The sequence below is a fragment of the Cyanistes caeruleus genome, unplaced genomic scaffold (assembly GCF_971803275.1).
Source record: "Cyanistes caeruleus unplaced genomic scaffold, bCyaCae1.hap1.1 HAP1_SCAFFOLD_272, whole genome shotgun sequence".
Classification (NCBI taxonomy): Eukaryota; Metazoa; Chordata; class Aves; order Passeriformes; family Paridae; genus Cyanistes; species Cyanistes caeruleus.
This window is the reverse complement of record NW_028256047.1, coordinates 15,199-32,461: the sequence shown is the minus strand read 5'-3', so window position 1 is coordinate 32,461 and position 17,263 is coordinate 15,199. Positions and strand designations below refer to the sequence as shown.

The 17,263-nt window shown below is 45.7% G+C and overlaps 1 long non-coding RNA gene across 1 annotated transcript; it reads left to right on the top strand.

The window, feature by feature from the left end:
* Positions 1-1,112: 1,112 nt before the first annotated feature.
* LOC147645470 (uncharacterized) lies at positions 1,113-2,174 on the top strand. Its single transcript, XR_015282343.1, has 3 exons — positions 1,113-1,281; positions 1,392-1,619; positions 1,917-2,174. It is a non-coding gene; the product is annotated as an uncharacterized LOC147645470 (long non-coding RNA).
* Positions 2,175-17,263: the final 15,089 nt, after the last annotated feature.

Below are 17,263 nucleotides of genomic sequence, written 5' to 3'. Positions count from 1 at the left end.
TTAAGGTTTTTTGTAGAATTTGTTGATTATTTGTGGAATTTTTTGAAAGTTTTCAGGAATTTTGTGGAATTTTCTGAAATTTCATAGGATTTTCAGGAGATGTCAAGAATTTTGAGGGATTTTTCTTGGATGTTGTATGAATTTGAGGAGATTTAGGGAATTTTGTTGGTTTTTTTCTGGAATTTTGTGCATTTTTTCAAGAATTTTGTGGGATTTAAAGAAAAATTAAAGAATGATGGGATTTTTCATTAATTTTTGTGGAATTCTTCTGGAATTTCATGGATTTTTTTCTGCAATTTTGTGGATTTTTTCTGCAATTTGTGGGATTTTAACAAAGTTTAGGGAATTTTGTGGGATTTTCCTACCATTTTGTGGGATTTTTGTGGGAATTTTGTCAGATTTAACTGGAATTTTGTGGGATTATTTTATTAATGGAGAAGACAATGAATATTTTTCCAAACCTCCTTTCAAACAACAAAACTTGGGGCAGCATGACAGAAAAGAAGAAAAGAAAATCTTCCCCAGTTAGAACAGAGCCAGAGTCCCACCATTTTCCCCTCCACTTTCATTTCTTTTCTACATTTAGAGGCAAACCTTCCATCTCCAAAAGCTTCCATCTCTCACTTCCTGATGCCGTTTGCCACCCTTTAGCCTCGACCCCCACGGATCTGAGTGCTGTCCATGTGGGGCTGGGGATGCTCAGCCTGGAAAGAGAAGGGGCTGGGGAGGCCTCCCTGCAGCTCTAGGAAAGATGGGCACAGAGAGGAGAAGGCTTTCAACTGCAGAAGTGAGATTGAAGTTGGATCTAATGCAGCTGCTCTTTTCCACTCAGGCTGCTGGGCCACTGGCCCAGGCTGGGCACAGAGGCTGGGGATGCTCCATCCTTGGCAACATCCAAGGCCAGCTGGGAGCAGGGCTCTGAGCAATCTGTTCTGGGGGAAGATTGCTCAGCTTGGAACAAGATGGTCTTTAGGGTCCCATCCAAGCCCAAGCACCCAGGGATTCCATCATTCTAGCATCTCCCTTGTCCACTTCAGCCTGGGCCTGGGCTCCTGGCACTGATGTCACAGTGCACGCTCCAGCTAGAACTTCCAGCATCCAGCAACGGCCACAACACAACCCTTGGCTCCTTGTGTCAGCACGCTCTTCACCCTGCTCCAGGCCTACCCCTGTCACCTTGTTGTCACCTGCTCCCTCATACCCCCAGCAGTCCCAAAAGCTCCCCGTTGAGTGCATTTTGCTCTCCATCCCTGCAGGATGTCTGCATTTGCTCCAAAGAAGGTATGGTACTATTCCACGGAGGTGGACACCCCGCAGCTGCCTGGCTGGGCTGGAGCTCTGTGGGATAGTGTGGGAAAGGGACCCACTGGGAGATTTTGCTACCTCTGCAGGCTGGCACAGACACAGGGGAGGAGATGGAGGTGGATACACAGATGGATACCGAAGAGAAAATGGAAGTGGATGGAAAGAACACCAGAGAGGAAGAGATGGATGTGGATGAGACAAAGGAAGAAATGGAGGTGGACGTGGAAGACAGTATTGAGGAGATGGATATTGATATGGAAGACGAGGAGGAGGACATGGTGTTGGGATGAAGACCGATGCCAGCAGCAGAACAGGCAGGTGCTCCCCACAGGCAGAGTGGGTCCCCTGCTGCCAGCCTGGGGCTGGGCTGGGCACTCCCTGCTCAGGGACACGCTAGCCCATGCACTGGATTCTGCTGGCCATCCCTGGCCTGGCCTGGGCTTGCTTTGGGCCACACAAGCCCTGTTCCCGTGCCTGGGCCACAGCCCCCAGCCCCAGCCGGGCTCACTTCTGGCAGCAGAGTCCCACTGTGCCAGTGTCCCAGCCTGGCAGCACGTGGAACACCCCTCCATGCCTGACTGCACTGACCGTGCTACTTGTTTTTCTTCCAGGACTGAGGCACACCCCGGACACAGATGCCACCCTGCTGTATATACGTTTTACAGTTGTTGTGTTCATGATAGATGTTTTAGGGTTTGCTTAAGTGTTCTGTAAATACGTTTCATGTAGTTTTGCTAGATATGTTCTTAGGTAAATAGGTTCTATAGTTTGTTGTTGTTGTTGCTACCAATATTCTGACAATGTAAATATGTTGTGTAGTTCATTCTTGTTCCTTTTCTTCTACAAATAAACATTCTTTGTTTTTCACACCCCAGTTCTCTTTGCATTTGCCTCGGGCACATTTGCAAAGTTGTGCTTTCCACTCGCTCCAGGTTCCCAGGGCTGGATGTCCCTGCGGGAGCTGGCACAGCCACCCCAGGAGTGGGCTCCCTGTGCACAGGGGGTCCCACTGACAGAGCTCACCCTCTCCTTGCAGTTTCTCTGCACACACTTGGTAGCTGGAGGGGCAAATCCCAGTGGGCCCTGTCCCATGGCATCCCACATGGGAGCAGGGCTCAGCCTCATCCATGGCTCTTCCCTGGCTAGCCCCAGGGCTAAGGAGGCTGCACTGGGCTGCGGGCAGCCTGCTTCCTGGGCACCCTGAGCGGCTGGAGCCAGCCAGGAGGGAGCCTCAGCACAGGGGCCTCTGGCCCACATGCACCAAGATTTCCTTTGGAAACCCCCTCTCTCACCATACTCTGCTACAAGCACAACATCAATTGTTCCTCCTAGTTAAAGGGGAGACCTTAATTGGCACAAATTTGTCCCTTGGATTTTCTAGCACAGCAAATGTCAGCACTTGTAATCCCTGTTCTGCACTCCCTGCTCGGGCACCAAAACATTGGAACCTGCCAGAACATCTTGAATTAGCACAAACCTGCAGAGAGCTACAGGGGGAGAACAACCCCCAACCACACAGGGACATTGATGGGCTCGGGCAGAGCTGAAACTAAAGTATTTTAATGCCAAGAGACAGGATTTTTTATTGCTGAATTCATTCTCCCAGGACAAGAATGAAAGCTTTCAGTCTCCTCAACTGCCACACATGTCTATTGCCAAGGTTTGCTTCTGGGTTACGACTGATTTTTATTCATCTCTTCACAACTCTGATGCTCTTCCTGCCTAAGGTGCAGAGATGATATTTCAGATATTTCAGAGCCAGATGAGCTCAGCACAGCTTGTGCAACACGCAGAATTTCCAGACCCAGAGAATCCTGAGATTCAGGCCATGCAAACTGATACTTTTTCATCTCTGTGCAAAGATCACTGCAAGGATGTCAGTGATGTGCCACACACTGCTCAGAGCTGTCCCTTCTATCCAGCTCTCCCCAGTCACTTCACATACTTCACTCCAAGCACTTTCTGATAGAGTTCAGTAGCACATGGGATTTCATGCTGGCTTTTCTTCCTTTTCTCCTGAGCTGTCTCCAGACACAGTGTGTGGGCACTGCAGCAGCATGAACGTGGCACCTCCCTGACACTGAGATTCATGTCACAACTTTTCATCCAAAGCAGCAAAAAAATTGTGATAGATAGAAACTCTTTTGTTCACCTAAATATATAGATATGATAGAATGCTTTGTGAAATTGTACTTTAGATATAAAGTTGAGAAAGGGGTTTGAAGGCCACTATCTCGCTGAAGTTGGCATAATTAATAACAGCCTAGCAGAAATTCCTGGAACACTAGGACAAGATAAACTTGGAGAGAGAAACAGTGAGAAAAGGTCAATGGAACAGGAGTGAGGAAGACTTGAAGCCTCCCTTCTACGACCACAAGAGGGGAGAGAAAGATCATCTAATGACCAGAGACGCATGCTCAGAAACGCTGCAGGAAAGCCACATCACCAGGAGGCCGAAACAAATAAAAGGACAGACACGGAAGCGGGAAGCGGCGGCAGCTCTGTGGGAAGAGGTTTCTCCTCCTCCTCCCTGCCGCCCGGCGCCGACTTTGCTTATTGCTGGCTTGCTATAATTAATAAAAACCTTTTCTTATATATCCTTTTTTAGTGTATTTATAACAGAAATGATTCCCACTGGCTCCCACACGGCTCCCTGGCAACTTTGTGCTGCTGCAGCTCCAGCACCAGCCCTGGTGCACAGCAATTTCTGGAGGAGACACACAGAAGGAATCAGCCATTCCCAGAGAAGAAACATCTGTTTGCATGGCCCAAATCCCCACAACACTGCAGACTGTGCTGACCCTGCAGACTCTGCATTTGTACTTCAGCCTCTGTGCCTCACTTTTCCTCTCACTAAAGTCCCCCCAGTTTCCCTCATGCTCACATTCCCAAGAGAATTCAAAGCAGCATTAGGAGCAGGGAGTGATGATGGGAGCTGTCCCAAGGCTCAACAAAATTTCTCAGGCGTGACAATTCTAGCCAAGGACAGAGGAAAAACCTGCATGAATGAGGTGTGAAATCAAAGCAGTCATCAAATTTAGGTAGAATGAGAGAAGCTGAAGAGATTTTCAATGTTTGCAACAAGATTAGCAGCTCCAGGCACAGGAGGGATGCGACATTTTCCCCACTGTAACAACTCTGGGATGCAAATTGCATATCAAATCCTTCTCCCCAGCTCTGGGACTTGTTCAGCCCCCAACATGGTGCTGAATTTTTCAAGCAAAGTGGAAGCTGGTCAGAGAGGTGGCTTGCAAATCCAAATCACAGAGGACAGCTTGGAAGCAGCAGCCAGAGCCAAGAGAGGCAGAGCCTGGCCCTGGGGTGCAGCACAGCCACACAACACATGCCTGAAACTCTGAGAAATGAAAGAATTTGCCACAGGAGATACAGAAGGTACTTGATGGAATCCCTGCCTCCTTCATGATGCATCAGCATGCAGGAGAACACAAGGATGAAGATTACAGCACCTTCTGCTGCTGCTGCTTCCATCTCCTGAGTCAAATCTCACCAAAATCTCTCACTCTTGGGCATTCCCAAAGCCTCAGATTCACTCAGTCCTTGCAGGATTTCAGTGCTGAGGAACATGATGGGAGATAAAGGCACTTGCAGACACCAGAGATGCATTTTCTGCCTGAGGTGCATTTCACTGCCCAGAGTAGCTCCTCTAAAACCATTCCAATCAGCCCCTTGGACAGCACCAAGCCAGCAGCAGAACATCAGCGCCTGAAAATGCTTGGAAATGCCATTCTTTGAGATTTCTCTCCAGCTCTCCCATTTCATGGTGCCATTGCAGGGCTTTATCCCATCACTCAGAACTTGCAGCAAGTCTTGGCAACCAGCTTCAAATGGATTTGTAGTGCTGAGCAAATAAGAGGCAATTTGACTTTGTCTCCAGTGAATGGAATTTCACCTCAATCAGATGAACTCCGTGTTCTGTGATTGGCCATGTATAGAGCAATGGCTAGCTAGCAAAGGTCATGTTCCCATGCAGCAATTAGCTGAGAAAGAATTAAATAACAATAGAGTACCGTTGGTTTGAGATGTTGGAAGGTCAGAAAGACCTTGGTGATAACTGTGAACTGAGAACAGGACACTGTGATCAGAAGAATGAGAATTCAGCACAGATGAGAGACCACAAGAATGTGGGACTAGGTGGAGTCAAGCTTAAATGAAATATCCAAGAATGAGCTTGCTTTTGCACTATGTATGAGCCTAATTATTGATGCTATATAAGTGGTTTTAGAGTTACCAATAAATGAGACTTGCTGATCATTCATATTGAGTGCTGCATTCCTCCAGCCGAACTCATCAAATGGCGCCTGAACAGGAGGGACCTTTGGGACCTTTGGGACCTTTGGGACCTTTGGGGCCTTTGGGACCTTTGGGACATTTGGGACCTTAAAAAAGAGTTGGGAGTTGGCCAAGGGAGTTGGTGACATGGGATGGGTCCTCTGTAGCAAGGACGGTGAAACGCAACAGCTGTGCCGCGTTCCAGGCAACCTCACAGGAGAGTCCTGATCACACAGCAACGGTGCCGTGCCCAGGCGACCTCAGAGGAGAGTCCTGCCGTAACGTGCTGCCGAAACCTTGTAGGGGCTGCAACAGCGCTGACGGTAAGATGGAAAGGCAAGCCGCAAATGATTTATTTACCTGCTTTTTAGAAAAGCGACAGGTTAAAGACTTTGATTTGCGCAAAGAGCTCCCTGGACTTCTTGCTTATGGGTATGCCCAGGGTTGTTTTCAGAATCCCCATACAGTCCATGAATTAAATGAGTGGCGAAAATTTGGAGATAAATTGTGGGAAGCTACTTTAGATGATGATAAAACTGCTAAAAAATTGGGAAAACTGTGGCGGACAGTTCATAATGTTCTTTTGCAGTATCAGGCTGAACAGGCAGCTGCCACAAAAGCATCTGCAGCATGTCAAAAAATAGATTATTGGAGGGAATAAATGAGTGTCCATTGCCACCCGCCACGAACACAGTAATTTTGACCCCCCCCACGCAGTCACTGTCCTCTGCTGCCGCTGCTAATCCTTTTGGGCCATCTCCAATTCCTTCACCTACTAACCTTGATTCTGGAACGGAGCCTTCGGCACCGTTACCATCCTCCCCTATGGGAAATAAATCTGTCCCTGGGGTAGGGCGTGAGTTAGGAGAGGCTATTGCACGGGAAAGAAGGGAGACATGGGCTACGTTGGCACGGAATATTTTGCAAGAAGGAGATCAGGAAATAGCAGATGTTGTATTGGAAGTAGCATGTCCCGTAACCTTTGCAACGATGCAAGGGGGAGGAATACAAACTCAAATTACAGCTTTAGATTGGAAATGGTTATCACAGTTGCGATCTACAGTCAGTCAGTTTGGAGTGACCAGCGAACGGGTTAGACAGATGATTGATTATTTATGGGGTACACAGATTTTGTTGCCTGCAGATTGTAGGAGTATTATGAAATTGATTCTTAGTCAGCATCAGCAGTTGTTGTTTAATGTGCACTGGCAAGCTTATTGCCAAGAAAGTGTAAATGTGCAAAGACAGGCAGGTGATCCACTGCATGGGCTAACTTTGGAAGAACTTATGGGATTAGGAGCATATAGTCAAGTGGAAGCACAAGCTATTTTGGGGCCAGGTAAGTTGAGAGAAGGAATGCGGTTGGCACGAGCTGCATTTGATCGGATTAAGGAGCCAGGAGGTATTCCATCTTATATGGGTATTACACAGGGGCGAGATGAGCCATTTGGAGCATTTATTGATAAAGCGGCTGCAGCTATAGAGAGGGCAGGTGTTCCTGAATATATGAGGGGAGCATTATTAAAACAATGTGCATTACAGAATTGTAATCCAGCAACCAGGTCAGTTTTGAATTCCCTAAATGCTAATTGGACTATTGAGGAGGCATTAGAGAGGATGTCTAATATACCGGTGGGCTCACAGGCAATGTTAGCCCAGGCAATTAAAGAACTAGCATCAAATCAGAGTCAGGTTTTAGCAGCTCTTGCACCCCTACAAGCAGCTACAACCAACAATGGCAGGATTCCAGCCTCCCGATACAAATGTTTTTGCTGTGGCAACCTTGGACATATTCGGAAGGAATGTACTGTACCATCTGTTTGGTGCAATCAGTGTCGCTCCAATACCCACACTGATAGTGTTTGCCGCCGGAGATCGGGAAACGGGAAGGTCAGCGCGAGAAGCCGCCGCGCCAGGACACAAATAGCAGCTGCCAGAACATCAGTGCAACTTCCCTCCAGCCTGCCACAGCAGGGAGCCTCGGCCTGGACCTGGCAGCCTCAGTGACTGTGGATTTATTGACATCTCAGCCCCACAAGATTCCCACGGGAATTATGGGACCAGTGATAATAAATGGAAAGCTGTGGGTGCAATAGTGTTGGGACGTTCATCTGCTAGTCTAATGGGATTGTTTATTTTACCTGGAGTAATTGATATGGACTATTCTGGTGAAATATATATCATGGCATATACACTGGCACCACCAGCCAGAATTGATAAGGGACAGCAAATTGCACAACTGGTGCCAGTACCACAATATACCCATCAATTGACACCATTGAAAAATCAATTACAGGGTACAGGTGGATTTGGTTCTACAGGAGGACTTACATTGCTTACCCTGGGCTTAAACACTTGACCCAAGCGAAAAGTTGTTCCCAATTATAACGGAGAATCCCACCAATTAGAAGGACTATTGGATACTGGAACAGACTCAAGTATTGTTGCTCCACAGTACTGGCCCCAGGAATGGCCTTTGTTGTCCAGTATGGTTACTGTTACAGGGGTGGGAGGCTTAACTTTGGCAAAAAGGTCTCCTCAAATCCAGACTCAATTAGATGGGAAGGTCATCAATTCTGTTTTGTCAATTGTTCCATTACCAGACAAGGTCCAATGTCTAATAGGGTGAGATATTTTGTCCCAACTTGGTGTTATTTTGACCAATGAGCACCCTTTAGAATAGAGGCCATTGTTTGGACTTTCCCACTCCCATTTAAATGCATAATTCAGGAACCAGTATGGGTTGAACAGTGGCCTTTAAAAAGGGAAAGTCTGCAGCTAGCTCATCAATTAGTGCTGGAACAATATCAACAAGGACATTTAAAGTTGTCAACAAGTCCTTGGAATGCCCCTATTTTTGTAATTAAAAAGAAATCTGGGAAATATCGATTGCTGCACGACTTACGTGCACTAAATGAACAAATGGAGCCAATGGGGGCACTGCAATCTGCTTTGCCCAATCCTGCAATGTTGCCAAGAGATTGGCCCTTGTTAATAATTGATTTAGAGGACTGTTTTTTCACCATCTCACTGCATGAACAGGATACTTGCAGATTTGCTTTTACCTTGCCCTCATTAAATCGAGCAGAACCAGACAAGAGATTTGAATGGACAGTTTTACCACAGGGTATCCGTAATTCTCCTACCTTGTGCCAGCTTTATGTTGATAATGCTTTGCAGCCACTACGTGTTCGATGGCCTACAACCATTATTTATCACTATATGGATGATATTCTTTTTGCTCAGTCACAACCTTTTGCCGATAAACAAGTTACAGACATTCAAACACAACTACTTCAGAATGGACTGGTTGTTGCATCTGAGAAAATACAGCAGTCATCCCCATGGAAATATTTCGGGGGGACTTTAACTGAGCAGTATGTTGCCCCTCAGAAACTGTCATTGAACATGTCACTTCATACTGTTCATGATGCTCAGCGATTGCTGGGGGATTTGCAATGCCTTAAACCTGTTGTGGGTATTCCTAATGAACTTTTACAACCCTTATGACCTTTGTTAAAAGGTACTGATCCTACAGCACCTATACAGGTCACCAGTGAACAACAAGAAGCTCTCAATAAAATAATGGACTGTATCCAGACAGGTGTTGTTTGTAGGCGAGATCCAGACTTGGACATTAACCTTTCTGTATCGTTTGGACCTCAACATCTCATCGGTGCCTGAATGCAACAACAAAAGAAAACGGGAAATATGGGTATTAGAGTGGTTGTTGCCACCACTACAACAGAGACATACCTTAATTCAAAAAATTGAAATTTTAGCAGATTTAATAAAACAAAGGTAGAAGCGATTGTGACAAATTATGGGTGCAGATCCAGCTGTAATTCAGATACCAATAAAAAAGGACACTTTAGACTGGTATTTAATTCACAGCTCCACACTGCAAGAAGCATTGCTTGACAACAGCAGTGTGGTCAGTACTGAGGAGGTGCCTCGAATACCACTACGATGGATAGGCCAGCAGAATTGGATTGAAAAGCCCAAACAATCATTTGTGCCGTTACCAGGGGCATCAACGGTGTTCACTGATGCTGGAAAGAAATCTCGCACAGCTGCTGCTACATGGCAAGATTCAGAAGGACAATGGAATCATCATATTATTCCAGCTCAAAAGGAGGACACATTACAAACTCTGGAATTAGTCGCTGTTGTTTGGGTTTTGGTGCAGTTTAAGGGTCCTGTTAATGTGGTAACTGATTCTTTATATGTTGCAGGAGTGAGTGAACGTATTGAAAATGCAGACATAAAGGAAGTAAAAAACCCGCCTTTATATGAACTGTTTTTGCAGCTTCAAAGAGCAGTAAAGTTGAGGACTGCTGCCTTTGCTATTATCCATATTCGTAGCCAGAAATGGGATGTGGGTTTAGGAGAAGGAAATGCCAGGGCAGACCGATTGGTTTCATTGACACAAAATAGTCCTGTCCCACCACAGACATTAGCTAGAGAAGCTCATGCCATCTTTCATCAAAATGCAAATGGTCTCCATCGGGAGTTTCAGATACCTTTGGAGGAGGCTCGGGCTATTGTCAAAACATGTCCTATTTGTAGTTTTCATAATCAAGGCAGTGGATTGGGTCTTGGGGTAAACCCTAGAGGATTACAGGCTAATGAGTTGTGGCAAATGGATATTACTCATGTTGCAGAATTTGGGAGAGTTAAGTATGTACATGTCACCATTGATACTTACAGTCATTACATCTGGGCCACAGCTCAATCTGGTGAGAAAGCACGGAATGTTGAGCGACATTTAGTAAGTTTTGCAGTCATGGGAGTTCCACGTTCTATCAAAACAGACAATGGGCCTGCTTATTGTAGTAGTAGAATTAAGCAGGTGATGCAATCATGGGGAATCAGACACATAACAGGGATTCCTCATTCCCCCACAAGTCAGGCAATAGTAGAATGAGCTAATGGTACTTTAAAGCAATATCTGAACAAATTTAGAGAGATCAAAGATCCACAAGAATGATTATTGCATTGTTTGTTTAAAATTTTCTGTGTATTTTCGGAAACAGTGATTTGCCTGCAGCAATACGTCATAGTGCACCTGAAACAGAGAAAACTCAAGGTCTAATATGGGTTTGCTATAAGGATCCAAAAACAGGACTGTGGGGAGGTCCCAGCAAGGTACTGTATTGGGGACATGGTTATCTTTGTGTGTCTACCCCCACAGGGCCTGTCTGGGTGCCGAGCCGATGGACTAAACCTGCTGATCCCAGGGATTTATCTTCAGCTGATCCAGAAAATTCTGCAGATACTTCTCGCTCTCTGCCAGCAACATAGAGACGGGATCTGATGAACCCTCACATGAAAATCTTGTGTACAGTACCAGAGTGTGAATGTTATCCTTTTGTATTTTATATTTGTAAAGTGTGTAAAGAAAAGTGGTGGGCACATTCTAAGTGGGGTTGATCCCCAAGAGGGATTTGTACAGAGTGTTACAACTTTGAAAGAAATTTCAGTGAAGTTGCATTACAGGAAGGTGTGCAAACAGGACAATTTGAAAAAGGATCTGATAGATGGTGGGAGATTTATGCTTTTGGGATAAACCCAGAAAATTATTGTTATCATCCTAATACCCCTTTGCCATATATTATTGAAGTAACCACAATCCGCTGTCATAAAACACTTACAGAGGTCAGGTGTGATATTCCAGGGATAAAAAATAAAAATTGGGAGCAATTCTTAAAACGGCAGTCTCGAGAGAAAGGGTCTTTCCCTGAAAGTTATCCCTGCTGCCGAGAAGATGGAACACCCCGTGGTTCGAAGCAACCGAATCGACGGGCCAGGCAGAGGGGTAAAAGAAAAGGGAATCAAGATCTCACATGGGATCTAGCCAAGATGCTGGCTGAACTGCCACAATCTTTTTAAAGTCCTTAAGAGACTATCTCTGATTCGGTTGTTGTAGTGGTTTACCATGATAAAGGGAAATGAAGGGTTTTTGATTGACATGGATGAGAGACAAAATATGTGGATAATGTGGGCCAATCAAACTGGACAAGATAATTTTTGCCTTTCAATGGCCACCCCTTCAGATCCTTTTCGAACTTGTTTAGTGGGAGCACCTTTAGAGGATTCACTCAATGCCACAATGTTTAAAAAATGGACAAAGAATTGGAAAATGCCCGAAGAAGCAAACAAAACATTATGTGAAATCACATCAGGTAAATTCACGATCAGTATTTGTGATACAGGTTTAATCCCAGCAAATCCCATTGGTGCTCAAAATTAGTACGTTGCTACAGGTTTAAATGTTACCGGGTCAGAGCCACGAGAGTTAAGACTGTTAGGCTCAGCCCCTAGCAATTATTGTTTAACTTTTGTCAATTGGGCTAGGAACAATCATGCAAAAAGGTCTCATGGGCCAAATGGTACAAATGTTTCTCCACAAAATTTACTATATTTGCAAAATAATGATGCATACTGTGGCAATTGGTCTCACAAGATAAATTCTAGCAGTTCACCTCTACAATTACCACCTGGTATTTTTCTAATCTGTGGAGATCGTGCATGGCAAGGACTGCCAGCAAACATTTATGGAGGGCCTTGTTATTTTGGTAAACTGACATTGTTTGCACCCACTATACAGCAACTATGAGGAGCCAATAGAACCAGGTTACGAACAAAGAGAAGTGTGTTCCAATTGGGGCCAGAATGCAAGGATCAGGTTGAACTTTGGGAACGTCCTACAGTGATTGTGTCATCTGTTTTTACACCTGGAGTATCTAGTGCTCAAGCCTTAACACAGTTACGACGACTGGCATGTTGGACAGGAAAACAGTTTAATATTACATCAAAGGTTTTGTCCGATTTGCTTTTGGATATGAAGAGTGTTAGGCATGCTGTATTGCAGAATAGAGCTGCTATTGATTTTTTGCTATTAGCACAGGGCCATGGCTGTGAAGACTTTGATGGGATGTGTTGCATGAATCTTTCTGACCATTCAGTGTCTATTCATGCTCATCTCCAACAACTACAGAAGAATATGAAAATATTAACCATGGAAACAAATCCATTAGAGGAATGGTTTCAATCCCTAGGTCTCACAGGATGGTTAAAATATTTGGCACAAATGGCAATTGTTGATATATTGATCATTGTGATTGTGCTACTGTTTATTCCTTGCATACTGCAATGCTTGCAAAACATGATGAAAAGGGCTACTTCTACAGTTTTGTTAGTACAAAAAGAAAACAGGGGAATTGTAGAGGAATGGCTAGAGAGCAAAGGTCATGTTCCCATGCAGCAGTTAGCTGAGAAAGAATGAGACAATAGAGTACAGTTGGTGTGAGATGTTGCAAGGTCAGGAAGGCCTTAGTGATAACTGTTAACTGAGAACAGGATGCTGTGATCAGAAGAATGTGAATTCAGCATAGATGAGCGATCACAGGAATGTGGAATTAGGTGGAGTTGACCTTAAATAAAAATATCCAAGAATGAGCTTGCTTTTGCACTATGTATGAGCCTAATTACTGATGCTATATAAGTGGTTTTAGAGTTACCAATAAATGAGACTTGCTGATCATTCATATTGAGTGCTGCATTTCTCCCGCCGAACTCATCATTTAGGTCCAAGTTTCAAACTGCAAATTTTTACACTCAAGACACAGTCATGAAGAACATGTATTTCAATTTCCTATTCCTTTAACTGCAGTGTAAAATATCTTAATATTGGAAAACATCCATAAAATCTCTCAAAGAAGGCAGCTAATGGATTCTTTTCACTAGCACGGGTACAAACTAAGAACTAAAATCAAAGCTGAGTTCTCTTTTTCAAAAGATCAGTTACCTCTTTCTTACTCCAGTGTTATAGAAGATTTTTCACTACACACTTGGGGGTAATTTTTATCTTTCATATTTTTGGGGGTTTTTTTTTGTTTGCTTTTGATGTTTTTGTTGGTTTTTTTTACAGAAAACATGTCCTAGAAAAGGCATGTCCTTTGCTCCTGGTTCCCGTGTGGAGCAGCTCCCTTCCCGCTGGCTGAGCTGCTCAGGCAGAGCCCAGCAGCTCCTGGCCCTGCAGGGCTGAGGCTTTTCCCCGTTGCTGGGCACAGACTGATGGAGCAGCAGTGCTGAACACGGGCACACGCAGAGGGAGCAGAGCAGCTGCCTTTGCCCACCTGAAGCTCCAAGGCCAAACTCTGAGCAGGCACGGCTGCAAGAGACTCGCAGGCTCCCTGTTGGCTCTGCTGCCCCACTTGTGCCCGGCCCAGCTCTGTGGGAGGCAGAGGGAGAACAAGGGGCAGCTCCCTCCCAGCCCCAGCCCAGGGACCCCTCCAGCCCCGGGCCTTGGGCCACTGTCAGCACCCGGTGCTCCAGCCACGGCTTCTGCTGACACTGACAGCAACAACCAAACTGGGGCTGGTCCCGAGGGAGCAGCAGCAGTGCCTGGATCTGATCCCTCAGCCTGGGGCAGCCCCCTGGGGGAACAGAGGGCACAGCAAGAGGGACAAAACCAGTCAAGGTCAGAGACTGGGAAGAGCCAGAGCTGGGAGCAGGAACAGCTGCTTCATTGAATCCTGGAGAAAGCTCTTGGCTGGTTCAAAGCACTGAAAGGTGTGAAGAGCAGAAGAGGAGGCCACACCAAACAATGCTCCTGTTTTCACATTTCCCCTCTCCGTGTCCCAGAAGGAATTGAATGAACTTATTCTTCTCTCCGAGTGGTCTCCTTCAGCTTGAGCAGCTCAGCACCAGGAGCTGAAGGAGCTGAAGCCTCAGGCCACAAGAGCTGAGCAAGATGGGGCTTTTGGACTAAAGTAATGTTGCTAAGTAATGGACCTAGCTGAATGCAGCAGATAGAATCCTGGTATTATAGAATCCATTCTGCTGGAAAAGACCTCTGAGCTCATCCAGTCCAGCCAGTCACCCAGCAGTGTCAAGCCCCCCACTAAACCTCGTTTCTGAAGTGCCAAGGTCTGCACAACAGGCCCTGAGTGAGGCCTGAACAACAGGCCCTGAGCCAAAGGTGATCTCTGGATGAACCTTCCAACCAAGGGTTATCTGTCCATCTGCTCATTACTGAAATATGCATGGTCATGAACACTGTGATAGATGTATCCACTCATCAATGAAACATGGATTGACCTTTCTGTGTTTAGAAGCCAGACAAGGCCATGAAATCCAACATCTGGCCTTGTTTGGGGTGTATGGTCAGGGTCGACTCCCTTGGTTCCTCCTTGAGGCCTGGCCAGGCTTTGGCAGGGACCCAAGAGGAGGATGAAACCAGATATTCCCACACCAGAAGTGCTGTCAGTTTGTTTATTCAGCACTATCAAAGCTGGGCCCTCTCTCACAGCGGGGTTGGAGCCTCATCTGTGGCTGGAGGCACCTGCAGGAATTCCCAGTGTCTGGAGTGGCTCTCCAGCCCTTGGCTGTGACAGCTTCCCCAGCTGATGGGTGGATCTGGGGATGGCAAAGTCTGAGGGGAACTGGTGCTGGATCTTTGTTAATCCCTGCAGGCAATCTTTGGCACTGATGATTGGATTCATTGCTGAGCTGCTCCTTTTGTCATCCTTTGCTGCTTGGAGCTGCAGTTAGTGACACTGATTCCTTCAGGTGGAGTTTGTGCCTTTGGTGCTGACTCTGCCCGCTGGTGAAACAAAACTGGCAAAGTCTAGCCAGATCACAACAAAATGTCACTTTTAAAATGTAAATGTAAGGAATCAGTCCCATCTGTAATTCCCAGAAAGGAAGCTCTCCCCGGAGTTCGCTGGCTCTGGAGTGGGGCTGAGGTCGGAGCACCGTGCGAGCAGTGGGGCAGTCGGTTAAAAGAGGCTGAACCGCTGGATGTCTTAAAATGCATCCAGACATTGCATATGGGAAAATGAAAAGAACTCATGGGTTTGGGAAGACGAGGATGGATTTTGTTAACAGCACAAATAGAAGGAACAATTGTTTTCGGAATGCTCCCACGTGGAGTGACAGAAGAAGGTTTTAGTCTTTAGCTCAGGTTTGTTTGTCCAAGTAAAATAATAATAACAATAACAATAATAATAGTAATAACAACACAATAATATATATTTATATATATAACTAAAAATCAAAAATGTGAAATAATGTTGACAATTCCAATTTGTTAGCTTTGGCTGCTCACTGTAACACTAAAATACCCTACAAAAAAGGACTAGCAAAGACCCAAATGTCAATGGTAAACTTTGTGAATTGTATACAAGGAATAAAGGAGGAAGGGATAAAACTGGCTATTTTTATAGGGTTTGCCGATGCTGTGATGTGGAATGCTTTGTCTGTTCCTGGGAAAAACACAGTGATTAAGACTGCTGGGTATTTCATGTAACACACTATCTACAAGTTGCAGGATTGGTTGAACAATTGTTAAAAGAGCAGTTGATAAAATGAGGAGATGGGAACCTGTCCCGGTGGAGAACCCATCTCCCAGATGGGCTCCATGCCCTTAACAATGGGCCCACTGGGAAATGGAAACCCCTGGGTGTGCACGGCTGCACCCAATTTGCAAACACAGCCATGGACAGTGAGACTTGGACTGCCTGGGAAATTGTTCTGGCTGTGATGGCCCCTGCCAGGGCCACCCCAGAGGCTGCAGGGCTGGACCTTCATGCACTGGAATTCATTAGGAGAAATCAGAAGCAAATGAGAGCTTACAATGCAGGAATAAGAATTCAGATGCCTCCAGGACACTTTGGTTTGATAACTGCTCACTGGAGCTTGGCCTTGCAAAGGGTTCATGTCATGGGAGGAGGAATTGATGCAGATTATCAAGGAGAAATTGAAGTAAGTCTGTTAAACAATAATGAACAAGATTTGATTGTTCAACCCCATGACAAGGTAGAAGAAATATTGATATCGCAATTGAAAAAATAATTGTGAAGAAAGAATATCCACTTCAAATTGCCTCCATTTGTGGATAAAAAGAGTTTGGACCCAGCAGTCCTAATAAAGGAGCCAGAGTGTGGGTCCAGAGGCCAAATGGCCTTCCCGAGCCAGCTGAAGGAACAGCTCTGGGCAAAGACAACACTGTTGGAATCCTGAGACCTGGGCAGGAACAATGGGAATATGTCCCTGCAGCCAAGTGTTCTCTGCCAGAACAAGTCAATGAGATGGGATATTGTTTTACAGCTGCTGCCAGACCAAATCTCCCTGTTTGCCCCAACGGCCCCTTTGGAAAATGCTCAGATCCACGGGGCTCCATGTGAAGGCTGATGTGACCCTGAGGGACTTCCACACCAATTCCAGCCAGGAGCCTGGCTGTCCCTCAGGGACTGGGACCCGGCACCTCTCCAGCCGAAGGGAAAAGGACCCCAGCAAGCCTTGTTAGCCACAGACAGCGCGGTAAAGCTGAACAGCAAAGGACCTTGGGGACATTATTCTGGAATTCAAAAGGTGCCAGCTCCATGGACAACAGAATTATTGTTCCTAACGTGAATGAGGGTGAGGAAAAAGAATGAGTAAGCTTGTGATGGTAAAGCACAGAAATCCTTTCACATTGTGGCCTCCAACTAGAACAGGGCTTGGTTTCTCCGGAAGGGAAATCTCAGTCAATCCTGTAAAACTGATAATTGCATTCCTGTGTTCCACAGCACAGTTTTCTGTCAGTGTCCCTGCACTGGATCCGTTACAAGTCAGAGCCCATTGACAGAGTTTTGGCCACCCCACAGGGTGAGCCCTCCGA